Source organism: Patagioenas fasciata, chromosome 2, assembly GCF_037038585.1.
Source record: "Patagioenas fasciata isolate bPatFas1 chromosome 2, bPatFas1.hap1, whole genome shotgun sequence".
NCBI lineage: Eukaryota > Metazoa > Chordata > Aves > Columbiformes > Columbidae > Patagioenas > Patagioenas fasciata.
In genome coordinates this window covers 58,228,988-58,242,308 of record NC_092521.1, presented here as the reverse complement: position 1 = coordinate 58,242,308, position 13,321 = coordinate 58,228,988, and the positions used below count along the sequence as shown (strand labels likewise).

General features: G+C 37.8%; 1 protein-coding gene across 1 annotated transcript in view; it reads right to left on the bottom strand.

Moving 5' to 3' along the window:
• LOC136097924 (cadherin-7) overlaps positions 1-13,321 on the bottom strand; it is an 84,316-nt gene that overhangs the window by 61,000 nt on the left and 9,995 nt on the right. The gene's annotated exons all lie outside the window — the stretch shown is intronic.

The window sequence follows — 13,321 nt, the reverse complement described above, 5'->3', positions numbered from 1 at the left end:
ATAAACTTAACTCTTCTGACCTTGATGGTCAAGCTGCAGCATGCTTCCCCTGTATCTTGCTAATTACCTTACAAAGTAATTTTCCGGAGAATTGAATCTGATCCACAACCTGTTAGCTCATCCTGCTACAGTCCAAATCTGTGTTCCAAATTGTTCTTTGCAGTTCAAGCATAGTACAAAGCACACATGAAATGGTCAGAAGTTGGGTCACTATATCTAACACAAAAAAGATAAAAGCAAAGGTGAATGTATTGAATTTCTAACGTAGTCTGCAGGTACAGACCCTTATATCTCTAAAAGTATAAGAAGGATCTCTCATCAAGGTAGACATCTTAATCTTTCTGTCATTCTCATAGACTCCTTGTCTGCTTGGCAGATATTTCGGAAGCAGTCTGTATCATCCCACATGTAAAGCAACAATTGATTTAATTGTGTACTTCTAGAAGTAAAATTGGCCAAAAAACAACATCCTGGAAAGATGATTTTGCCATCAGACTAGCAGAATGGACCACCATCTTCTACCTAGCTCTACTTACTAAAATAATAGAAGAAGGGAAAGTTTTGAATGTGATACTGTGGCTTACATAGTATAGAAAAAAATCTAGTCTTGATGGGACATTGAAATTAATCTGCAGGAAAAATTATCATGTAGCCTGCAAATAGCTTGAAGGAATCAGTTACACTAAATGATGAACGTCAAAATACCAATCTAGAAGGAAAGGAGTCTATTGAGTTTCTGAAAGACATAGAAAACCCACAACTGTAATTATTTAATCCCCTTAACTCCACAGAATCACAGAACATTAGGGATTGGAAGGGACCTCAAAAGATCATCTAGTCCAGTCCCCCTGCCGGAGCAGGAACACCTAGATGAGGTTACACAGGAAGGTGTCCAGGCAGGTCTTGAATGCCTCCAGAGAAGAAGACTCCACAACCTCCCTGGAAAGCCTGTTCCAGTGTTCTGTCACCCTTCTTCTCGAAGTTTCTTCTCAAATGTAAGTGGAACCTTTTGTGTTCCAGTTTGTACCCATTACCCCTTGTCCTATCATTGGTTGTCACCGAGAAGTGCCTGGCTCCATCCTCGTGACACTCACCCTTTATATATCTGTAAACATTAATAAGGTCACCCCTCAGTCTCCTCTTCTCCAAGCTAAAGAGACCCAGCTCCCTCAGCCTTTCTTCATAAGGGAGATGCTCCACTCCCTTAATCATCTTTGTTGCCCTGCGCTGGACTCTCTGCAGCAGTTCCCTGCCCTTCTTGAACTGAAGGGCCCAGAATTGGACAAAATATTCCAGATGTGGTCTCATCAGGGCAGAGTAGATGGGAAGGAGAACCTCTCTCGACCTACTAACCACCCCCCTTCTAATACACCCCAGGATGCCATTGGCCTTCCTGACCACAAGGGCACAGTGCTGGCTCATGGTCATCCTGCTATCCACCAGGACCCCCAGGTCCCTTTCCCCTACGCTGCTCTCTAATAGGTCAACACAAATTTACTCTATAAGGTGCAGTTTACCTTCCTTAGTGGTAGACAAGAGCATTAATCCTTTTGATTAGCAGTTCTTCATTTGGAAACGGCCTGGACACGGTCCAGTTACTGTACTAGCTGCTGGACATATTCAGAGTCATATATCCATCTGCTAAGAGCTCAGACTTGTTTTTTTGCTTTATTGCTTATGCACACTGTACCTTGACCCAGTAATTCTTGGAACCTCTAGGGATGGAAGGCTCTTTTTTCTTGTCCTATGTTGTTTGGCACCATGTTGCTCATGTTTTAGGCTTTTTTTTGATCAAATTCCAAATTCTCTAACCCTCTTTTGTAATGTTTTATAAGAAATATTTACTTCTATAATTTTCTACCTTTTGCTCCCCTGTTCCCAGAAAAGAAACATGAGATCACTTTTCTATTAGTCATTGTCTTCATGGTACTTAGTTTTGCTGCTGTCTTCTACCACAGAATACCTTGTTGTACATGGCATCTTCCTCCTTCAATTACAAATGGGCTTTACTTAGATTTTTGTCCCTTTTAATTGCAGCTGCTAGTTAACAGACCTGGTCTACTGCAGATTTCTCAAACCTGGGTTTTACTAGATCTCTGGTTAGCTGCCCTCCTTTCCCACCTGTGTTAAAATAACTAAGTCAGTTAGCACTGTTACCTACAAGGCCTTCTTTCTAGAACTGTGTGGTGGATTGATGTGACTTAAACCAGTGTATATCCCATAGAATCCTTAGCAAAGAGCAAAGAAAATCAATATCTATACATATGATTGTTACACCTTAATCTAAATTAATCTTTTCACTGATTGCTTTAGTATGTTCTTTTCATCTTTACAGCAGGCTCTGGAGTGAGAAAAACATAGCATAATGCTTCATCATTGTCACCATTTAAGCCTGGGCAGCAGCTAAACAGTAAAACACTACTCTTTCTTGCCTTTACTTCCATGGGAGAGGAAGGAAGGGAAAAGGAGGAAAAAACTCATGGCTTGAAATGGAAACAGATTAACAGAATAATAGTAGAGTGAAAAACAACGTAAATATCATAAAATATACAAAGCTATACAAATATACAGAGCCATACTTAACTGCTATAATACGGGCTCTCACCAATGAAAGACAGAGGTCAGACACTGCAAGGATAATGAGTCCAGCAAACACAGAGATCACAGCAGGTGTAGGGAAATCACAGGAATCAGACAATGGAAGCAGGAGCAGGACCCTTCATGGACAGAGGCCATCAAAGACAGCCAGTCCCCAGCAACTTCCTGCTTAAATGTGGAGCATGACATTCATGGTGTGGAATACTTTGTTGACAAACCTGAATGTCAGTCTAGGTGCTGCCCTACTATGTTGTCTTCCAGCTGCTACCTCGAACCTGCAGCTGTACAGTTGAAAAAGTCTTTAATCCCCTTGGCAACAGCCAAGATGTCTATGAGTTCTTACATTATTTACATATCAAAACCAAAACAGTGGAAAGTTACAGGAAGTGTTAACTCTATCCCAGAGTGCTATTCCTTTGTTCTCACACTAAATCCAAACCAAAGCACTGAGCTAGCTACTAAGTAGAAAAGATTCTAACTGCATGGAAAATTACCTCCATTTCAGGTGAACCAATACAATCATGGTCCTTGCATTCTTACATATACTCTCTGGGATGCTTTTTCTTCTCCTAAACCTTTTCGGTCTCTATTTTCCTGTACTAAAATTGTTAAGACTAGAATCTCTAAATTTTCTTTTAATCTTAAAATTAATCTGAGTTGAATAAATGTGTCAGTACAAGTGGGAATTATTCCTCAATGTAAGTTACCTCAATTTTTTCCTGTACATATACACAGGTACACATTTATGTATATGCTCAATCATTGCTATCACTCCATTTCCTGCTGGACAAACTCCTGCTCCACAAAACTTCTTTTGACATGACTTCATTCAGTTTATCAGCCAAACAGAAAAACTGAAACAACTTTTTAAACAACTAATATATCCTCTGCTCTCCAAATTTTTCAAGAGGGATTGATACACACTCAGGATTATACTTGATTCAGCAAAAAGAATAAAACCAAAAAGCAATAAGGCTTTAAGATCCTCTGAGTATTAATGGACATGAACTTGAAAAGAAAGAAACATGAGTTGCGCAATTTGACTCATACAATGAGACAGGAAATAACAGTTTCACTTGGCTTATTTTCTGTTTAGCTGAAGGTGTAATTGAGTGCTTTTGTCCAGGGTTTTTTATTGTCAGGAAGATATTGAAAAAATACGGAGAATGAATAAAAGACCAGTGAAGATGAACACAGGACTGCAGTGCTGTATTTTGTAAAAGCGTGAAATATGTATTGCTTGACTAAGCAACAGTTAAGTGGAAAAGGGTAAGATGGGTGGGGAGGACAGTAGTCTAAATATGCACGAAGATTATGAACATCTAGGAGCAAGAGAAATTATTTCACAGTTTTTAATGTAAACACTATGCAGCGTTATAGCCCTGCAAGTTAAAAAAGAAACAAAAACATGCCAAGTACTTTCCCAAATGCCTACTCTGCCCATATAATGTGTGTAAATTGTATAAGACAAATTAAGTACTTTGCTAATTTATGGCATGGCGTTTATACCATGAATATGGAAACTTAACAAATGACCATCTGCTTTTCCCAACTGTGTCTGAAAACTTTTCATTGTTAGGGAATAACAAGCTAAACTTTGCCCAACACAGCACCTGGCTACCTCATAAGGAAAATGAATTGCTTGATTGCCAAGTCAGCAGGGTTACAATTTGGTACCTCAGTATGAAAATGTTTAAGTAGCAGCTTATCATCCTTACACATGTATCCCAAGTACCATATTTTCCATATTTTGGAAGCATTTCAAATGGAAAATAACTTTGTGAGTTTAATCCTTCTCACACTCACTCCACAGCACCAAAATTGCATGTCGCTGTAGTCTTTAAGGTAATTTCTCATGATTTACAGAAATAGAAAAACTAAATGAGATAGTATGACTATGGTAACTTTTCATGAAAATCATGCAGCAAAAACTTGTATCACCTGGAAAATGATATTAAGTTTATTTCTTTCTACTCAGAAAGGGTCAAAGAATCCCATGTGATGTAGATAGAACATTATGTCAGACTGGCCCTAGCTGTTCTCAACATATATCCTGTTCACCCATATGAAACACCATAAAGCAGGTATCCAGTGCTCTAAGAATACTATATGACTATATGAAAGGAAGGCACTATTTTTTCACTGTCAAAATGTCGAATACGTTGCTACCTGTTGTCAATCAGTCTTCAGTATTCCTCTTTTGCTAACCTACAGAATAAAATATCAGCTAAAAATTCAGTTTTTAAAGGGCCAAATAGTTGTATTCAGAAATTAACACTTGCAGATAGTCTACTGGCGTGGATAATACTGATCTCAAGATTCTGGATTAAATCTTCAGTTATTCTGTGAACAGCCTAACTTAATAACCAACACATATTAAAAAACTTTTGACTTCTTCTCAAATGTTTACAACTACCTTCTTCTCTCCGAGGGGCATTCTGAAAAAGAAAGCCTGAGATTGAGCCAGTAACGGCATATTTTTTTATTTTCTGTTATATGAATAATTGTGCATGAACTACCATATGCAAAAGAGCTAAATTTGTCTTCGTATTCCTATTTATCTGAAAGATAAAATAAAGTTTATCCTTCACTATATTGTTGAAGATTTATAGAGTAAAACTACTGTACTACATGTTTTACACCCGCATAAATAACAATATTCCCTTTGCAACAGCATAAGGCTATAGCACCAGCAAGTAACTGAGCATGAAAGGAACTATTAATGGTAGTAAATTTTTAGCTAATTCAAAAACATCTGCAAGAATTAACCCTAGATATATTGTATTATTTTATGAGCAGATTGATTGATTTGGGTAATCGGTACCTTTTAACAATGTGTTCTTCTGTTGTCAATAGAGCTTCTTCATTGGCTAAGTTCACCCTTACCCTGGGAAGGTTAAGGTAGATCCCATTTATAGATATAGGTCAAGTGATGGATAGTTAGATGTTGACAACATATTTTTAATATCAAGTGAAAAATAGGAAAAAAAAATAACTGGCTTACAGCCTTGAAGCTATGAGAGATTATGCATTATGACATTCACAAACTTCTGCTTGTGGTGTAGGCTGGTATTCATACCATGACTATGGTTTGGACAGCTGGGACAGAACTACAGTTCTAACAGCATAAACTCCACTTTTTCTAAGAGTTACTTATCTCTAATTTACGTGACAGTATGTGCCTCTTCCAAAGCAAAACTGACAAGAGCAGATGCTGGTAGCATAATGTACCTAATAGTTATTCTGAAGGAAGTGAGCAATCTTGTATATTAACTTATTTCTTCTCTCAGCAGTTCCACCATTAGCACTTAGTTCGGCCACTTCTTCCAGGGAAATGCATTATGCTAGGAGAAAAAGATTATAGAACAGAGATTTTCCAGCAATTATCATCAGTATATTTATGTAAAAACTAACTTATTGGATATGAAGGAACCATTCTTTGATATTTTCAGGGTCTCTAAATAAGTTGTGCCAGGTAGTCTCCTTAACTGGTAAAAGCTAACACAGAAAACTGATATGTGTACACAGGTACTATTGTACTAAATGATTGCACACACCACAAAAAAAAAAAAAAAAAAAAAAAAAAAAAGAGCCCTGTAGTGTGGAGGAAGAAAGACATTGAGCAGAAGAATTGTGACAAAGCAGCAATAGTCCTGGTAGCACTTCTAGACTGTGACACATGGAGAATACTTAATACACAGAATGAATGCCCAATGGGTTGGTAGACAGACCATTATGTCTAACAGTACAGGTATAAGAAAAAAGTTAAGATCGAAAAGCTAGTGTGATAGTAGGCTACAAGATGTAAAATGTAAAGCATATACAGTTTGATCTTTTGAAAGCAATGGAAAAATATCCTTTATCTTCACTGGTCTGAAAGAAGAAGTAGTCTTGTAGTAAAACAGATATCAAATAGATCTACTTTATGAAATTCAACTAACTTGTCATCCGTAAAGGATTGAAAATAAAGGCAAGGAAGAACTCCCTGTTATCTCTTAATAATGTTCAATAATGTTGTATGAGTCTTATTTTTGTAATAAATAATATTCTATCTTCAGAGCAGAGAACAATAGTAAGTTATTGTTCTCAAGCTATTTTCTGGATGTTTACTAATGTTTCCATATTTCTTCGGCTTCTGTCATTGGTTTTTAACCCACTATTGCCTCTTGTCTTACAAGAACATTGCTTCAGGGCAGGGGTTGTGTTTGCTTGCACTGTGCCCAGCACAAGGGGAATTTGGTTCATGAATGAACTTCCTTAGCCCTAGAATAATGCAAATACTCACAGCTCTTGGTAGCCCTAGTTTTACTGCACTGGATTTCCAATGTCATTAATACACAACTGCGAGACTAAAGGACAGAGGTAAAACTGGATATTTAGTGACAGGCTATAGCATGAACTAGAGGACTGAAAACAAGTTCAGCAGATGAAAAGAAGGAACTCTGGAATACAGCTAAAAAAAATCAGCTAAAGGAATATGAAATTGACTGACATAAAAACTGTAGATCTCATGCTCTCATGAAAAGAAGGTATTTTCTTATGATGGTACCAAGCATACAGAATTGCATCTACGTTTCACTGCAAAATTAGTTTTTAACTCTTGTTTTTATATTTTGTCAGAGACCCATAAAATATTACTTTAAATAATGCCCAAAAGAAATTAGAAGCAGAACACTGCCAGCAGAGCCTATTAGTCTACTGAAATACAGAACTAGTATTACCGGATTACATAAATAGCATAGCTGTGCCATTGAAAAAAAGCTGCAATGAGGGCTACTTAATCTATGGATGTCGTTCTCACCTTCACTAACCTTCCTCGTCTGTAATGTCACATGTTAAGGATCAATGTTCTATATTGTACTAAAAAATCAAAAAGCTGCTTGTTCTGGTTCGGTATCCAATCATAAGTCTCTCAACTCTATTATCACTTCTAATAATGAAATTACATACAAATTGTCTTTTAGTGCTTGTGCTTGTGAAATTGTCATCACTTTAAATCCCTGGCATAAAACCCATTTCTGTATCCATTCAGCTATATGAGAAGACGACTTCCTACAAAGAGGGAAAGAAGAAATTACACTATAGCTGTGCAGGCTAATGAAATCAACCAGGAAAAGCAGTAGATTTTAGGTTATCCCTTTGGATAAATCTTCCTGTGGGCCTTAATCTCACCATTCTCCCCAGAGACACTTTAGCCCTGCATGTCAAGTAGGCAACATCGGATTGCCAGATTGTCAGTCAGCTCTCAGTTATTTGGAATAATTCAAATAAAGTAAAGCATAGAATAATGCAAAGCCCACCACAAAGAAAAGTAAAGAAAACTGTGTGCTACTAGTGACTGTGTAGTACAAGTTGAGATGGTAAATTCGTACCACTGTTGTACAGCTGAAGCATACTTTCACCAAGAACTGGTCAATCCACAAAGTAGGTAAGCAGCAATTGACTATTTTGTCTGTTCATTTGTTTCATTTGCAGCACTTGTGGAAGAAAAACACTGACAGGAATGGCATGTCCCATTTTACTTAAAAGGTCAACTGTTATCAATTTACATAGCACAGAACAATAAAGAGTTCCTGAGACAGATAAATATGAGAAATACAGCAGATTTGCTTTGTCACTTTCTTAAATGGCCTTTTGGGAATATATAAAACAAAAGCACTTCAAAGATTATGCTAAAAGTAAGAATATCATCAACAGAAAAGAAACAAAAAATATAACAAAGGGGAAGTTTCTCTTGGAGTTTTTATGACATCTTTGTTTTCCACATAGTGTCCACAAAGACAGATGAAGAATAGTCAGTTAGGATTGTGCTTGGCTTTTTTTGTTAGGTTAGGCACGTTCTTCTTTTTTCTTTTTCTTCCCAAAAGTACTTGAGGGGAACAACAACAACAATCTATACAGACCTGTAGCTACTCTCAGCTGAGAGTTTACTTGCAGAGCAGACGTGAACACTTATTCTGTGCAGGATACTTGGAGGGGCGAGATCCCAAGCTGGGCAGAGAGCACAGGTAGGTTGCCTCCAGAAGTAGTGGGAGGGACAGAACCCTCAAGAGAATCACACTCAACCCACCTCTTGCTCTGTTATCTGCAAATCAGACAGCCTAGCCTCTTTCACCCACATTTAACCTTAGTAATTTCACCCCATCTCCTCTCCATTTCCCAAAGTGTCAGTAAAACTCCTGTAGTGTAGTTTCTAGAGAGATGAAAAGCTATTTGGGCTGATTTCTATTCAGAGGTCCTCAGCTTTTTCATTCACAGATGAAGTTCTCTCAGTTTCTCAGCAGCTGATATTTCTGCATGTTGGTCTGAGTTTGATTGAGCGGTCAGCACTACCACAGTTCTTACCACCTTAAAGTATTTTATCCAAGGCACTCAAAAAGTCATTAGCCACATCTGAAAGTATCAGGCTATGTTCTAGAAAAAAAGCCTTATTTCTGACTGTGTCTTTATGGCTTGATATAGTCACACCACAGATAAATATCATAAGTGAATAATTCTATCATCTTATTGACACATTCACCAACACCTTTGAAAAACATAAAAGAAACACAAAAAAAGCCAGTATCCTTCCCTGTCTGACCTCCATCCCTCCAGAATTATGAGGCTGGAAAAAAACAATCCACTTTCTGTGGCAACAATAACATAACACTTCTTGTTATTTTGCTGCTTGAAAAACCTTTACTCACTCTGCCTTGGCACAAACCTGTAAATAACAGCTGCATGCAGGGCACCTTACAAGTTCCAAGTGTTATTTTTGAGAAGTACCAGTGAGCCTCCAAGTCAAATATCAACTTCTTGGGTTTGTGCTCAATCAAGGATACGTCTTTTTTATTTTCAGTCCTTCACATGTTAGTGAGGTTTCAGGAGAAAAAAAAAAAAGTTGAACTCAGCAAAGAGCTTGAGAGTGTCCCTGTCTTTAACTATACCTAAATTTAGAGCCATTGGAAAAGGAGCTTTGGTTTGGATCCAAAGGAAAAAAGTGAAGCTAGCCATCAAACGGCATCTCACATGGAGTTCACAGTCTTGTTTCACTTCTTCAGGTTTATTTGTGGGCTTTTTTTTTCTTCTTTTAATAAGAAAAATAAAAGCATTACTGGCTGAGATTTTATGTCATTATAACGCTTTTGGGGACACAGACACTTTTGCAGCAGAGCACTGGTAAAATGAAATTAAAAACTGAAAGAATAAAAAAAAACCAGCAATAACAACGAAAAAGAACCCCTCAACCCAAAACAAACCCTGAATCTCTGATAGTTATGTAACAAAACCAAAAAAGATATCAACAAAATTTTAAAGTTCTACTTGAACTGCACTCCTTTTTGCCAATGTGTACCTATATAGACCTTAATTACGTCATTGTATACAGCTTGTCAAATAGTTGATAAAATAGCATACACTTTTTCCTAATGTTACGTGTTTATGTATTGAATCATTTAAAACTGCTTTGTACTATTATTTTTTATGCCCAAATTGATTCCATTACATGGAAAATACAGAGTAAGGCATTTCACAAAACATTACCAAGCAATAGTAAATATTTTCCAGAAAGCAGAAGTCACCTATGCTTCTAACTAAATTAGCATCATAGTTAACTGCCTCATCTCCTACATGATACATCTGGAAAATAACAGTTCCTATCTGAACAGGTATATGGGCTAAACAGTGAAATGCTTCAGCCCTTTAAATGAACATAATATATGCTGTGCTGATGGACAGAAGGAAATTGTGTATAGTTCAGTCCACAATCTGATTACATGCTAAGTACCTCCCAAGAGGCACGCAGAATTACTCAGGATTGAATCCAATATGATTAAAATTCATACCATGGAGAAGAAAGAACTACATTAAAAAAAAAATACATAAACAAACAAACAAACAAAAACAATAAACCTAAGTTGCCTCTGACTCCTATTAATGTAGAATTAATGGAACTCCTCCAGAGGTTTCTCCAGAGTAACATGAGAAACAAGACCCTGCTGCCTAAAGATAATAAATACATCTTAAAAAACACAAACAAACAAACAAACAAAAAAGAAAAATAATAAGAAAAAACATTCTGCCAATAAATGGATTTCAAGGCTGCAAGAAGAAGGAAGGTTCCAATATATCTCAGTTATGGATCTGAAGTGTTGTTAAACAAACATGACAACACTGAAAACTTATTCTAAGTGAAAGACCCCTCTTTCTGAGGTGAATTGAAATCCTGTTACATTATTTAAAAGGAATAGAATTTGACCCTGCGTGATTATGCAATTAAAGTGTCAGGATGCACAGGCTCAGGAGAAAAGAAGTAATGCTGAACATAGAATTAACATTGGTATTTCATGACTTTTGAATGATCTGCCATGTAACCCTAACATTCTGTGAATGCTGCCTTCCAAGCAGAATTGCCTAGGGCTTTGTAAAATTGAATAGTGCCAGGGAGAAAATATTCCCTATTGCATCTCCATTTGCCTGAGTGTTTCTGAAGCATTTTTATGCTGCAGCCCTTAAAATCTGGAGGAAGGTTCCTCGTTCCTGGATGTGCGGTTAGACTGGCACCCTGCAAAGCATCCTGAATGTAAGGCAGTGCAGGACTGACGTCCCCAGGAGCAGAGCACTCTGCAGAACACAAGGCAGAGCCTGGTTGCTGCTTCCACTTTCCTTGATGAGAGAAGTGAGTTACACCAGCTCTTTACTTGCCAGAGCTTTCCCACCAAAGGGAAACAAATAAAATTTAAAAACAACCAACTCTTCTATCCAAATCTCAATCTTCTCAGCCCCTACCTGTGATACTGTTAAGGGGCAAAGAGGGGGAGGAAGGAGACTGCTGCTCACTTCAGAGTGGTGCTACACATAATATGTTAATACACAGACAGAAAATCACTTCTTCACCTCTTTGCTCCCCTGCGTGAGAATGCAGCTTCAGTCATGATTGCACTTCAGGAACCACACAGTAAAAAGCCTCTCCAGTGAGAAGGTTAGGAACTGGGCACGTCTTATCTTACAAGATGCTCAGCAAGGGCTCTGTTTCCAGGAAGATGGGCTCCCTTTTCCAAGTGCAAATTTTTATCTGCTTCTCCTACAAAATGAAACGCTGGTACAAATGTGAGTTCCTGAGCCAACAATTCATACTGCTGATACAAAAGCAGGCTGGGTACAGACTGTTTCAGAAAAAAAAAAAAAAGGTTTGCTTTTCAGAAGATAACTGCTTATGAATGCTGGAACTCCTGTAAAGGACGGGAAAGAGCAGACTGTAAAGCTAAAAATACCACATACATGCGAATATCATGTACTCTAGCGCTACCACAGCATCTTTGGCCATAATATAGCAAGTGAATGAATATGAGAATTGCTACAGATGAAAAGCTGTCTTCAGTCAAGTATTTAAAGAGACTTATTTTCCAGGACAGAAATGCTAAATCGTCAGCCACACTTCTCTTTTTATCAGTGGACAAGAATGCCAAATATGTCATTTTCCAGAAGCACAACAGAAGCTCCAACCTGAGAAAAATTTTGCCTAAAAGACAAAACTCACAAAGTGAAGCAGCAGCTGTAAGGCATCAGAATGCAAACTGCTACGTAACCTAAAACTTAAGAGGAACTTTCAGGACTGCTGCAATACAAAACGGTATTTCTGATTCCAGCACATTTGTCTTAAGAGCTTAATTGTGCAAAGTACTAGCCCCAGTTCAGAAAAGCACCTAAACACAACCATAGCTGTAATCATAAGAGTATTTTCTCATTTAGCTTGATTATTCAGTTGGCATGATTAAATACTAAGCGCTTAACTGTGTTAACACAAACATCAAGGTTTTGTCTCAGTAGGATGAATTAAGTAAGCTGAAATTGCACTCGTATATTTGAAGTGGTGGATTTCGGATTACTTCATCCCCTTTTCTGTAAGCATGCCATTTTGCCAAAAGCTGTCACTCCCTTGTTTTCTATGCATTTATTGTATTTTAATGAGAAATTCTATGTATTGATTCTGATATTACATAGAAAAATGGGGTTTTCTTTCAGTAAGATGATTACACGTAAATGTTACATAGAAATGTAAGAGTGTTTTTGTTTGGTTTGTTGGGGTTTTGAGGATGGGTTTTATTGTTGTGGGTGTTGTTTTGTTTTTTTTTACCTTTCATGGTTGCTGAAGGAGATGTACTACCAACCAGTACAAGGCAGTGAATGAGCTGAGGCCCAGATTCACAGCTGTGCTCAGTGTGCTCCACATGCAGCCACAGGTGGCCGAAACAAGCCAGTTGGGATGTGCTGATATAAGCGCTTGTTCTGCACTGGCCTGGTGCCCATCAGAGGGAAGGTAAGGCCACAAGGTTGTGCTATGCATGGGGGGGGGCAGCAAGGCCCTCAAAGTGCCAGTCTACCAGACAGGCAACATCAAAGCAAAGCAGTAATACAGGCATGCCCTCCATTTTACTTTTCACACCCCCAGACACCCAGTTCTTTCTCTCTTGGCTTCAGCAGTGATCTTCAGGGAGCAAAAAACACAACACAGAATCTCTATTTTCTGGGACTAGCTTTTAGGTCTTATAAAACAAAACAAGCAAACAAAAAAATCATCATTGTATTTCTCTGTTCCTATGTTAAAAAAATAGTAATCAAATATTTTGTTTCAAATACTATCAGTGGTGGTAAACCACTTTCATTACTGTACTCCTTTAAAGAAGCACAGGTAGCACATAGAGCTCTTAACGAAAATTGCAGGAGGAATTGGGAATATAATGTG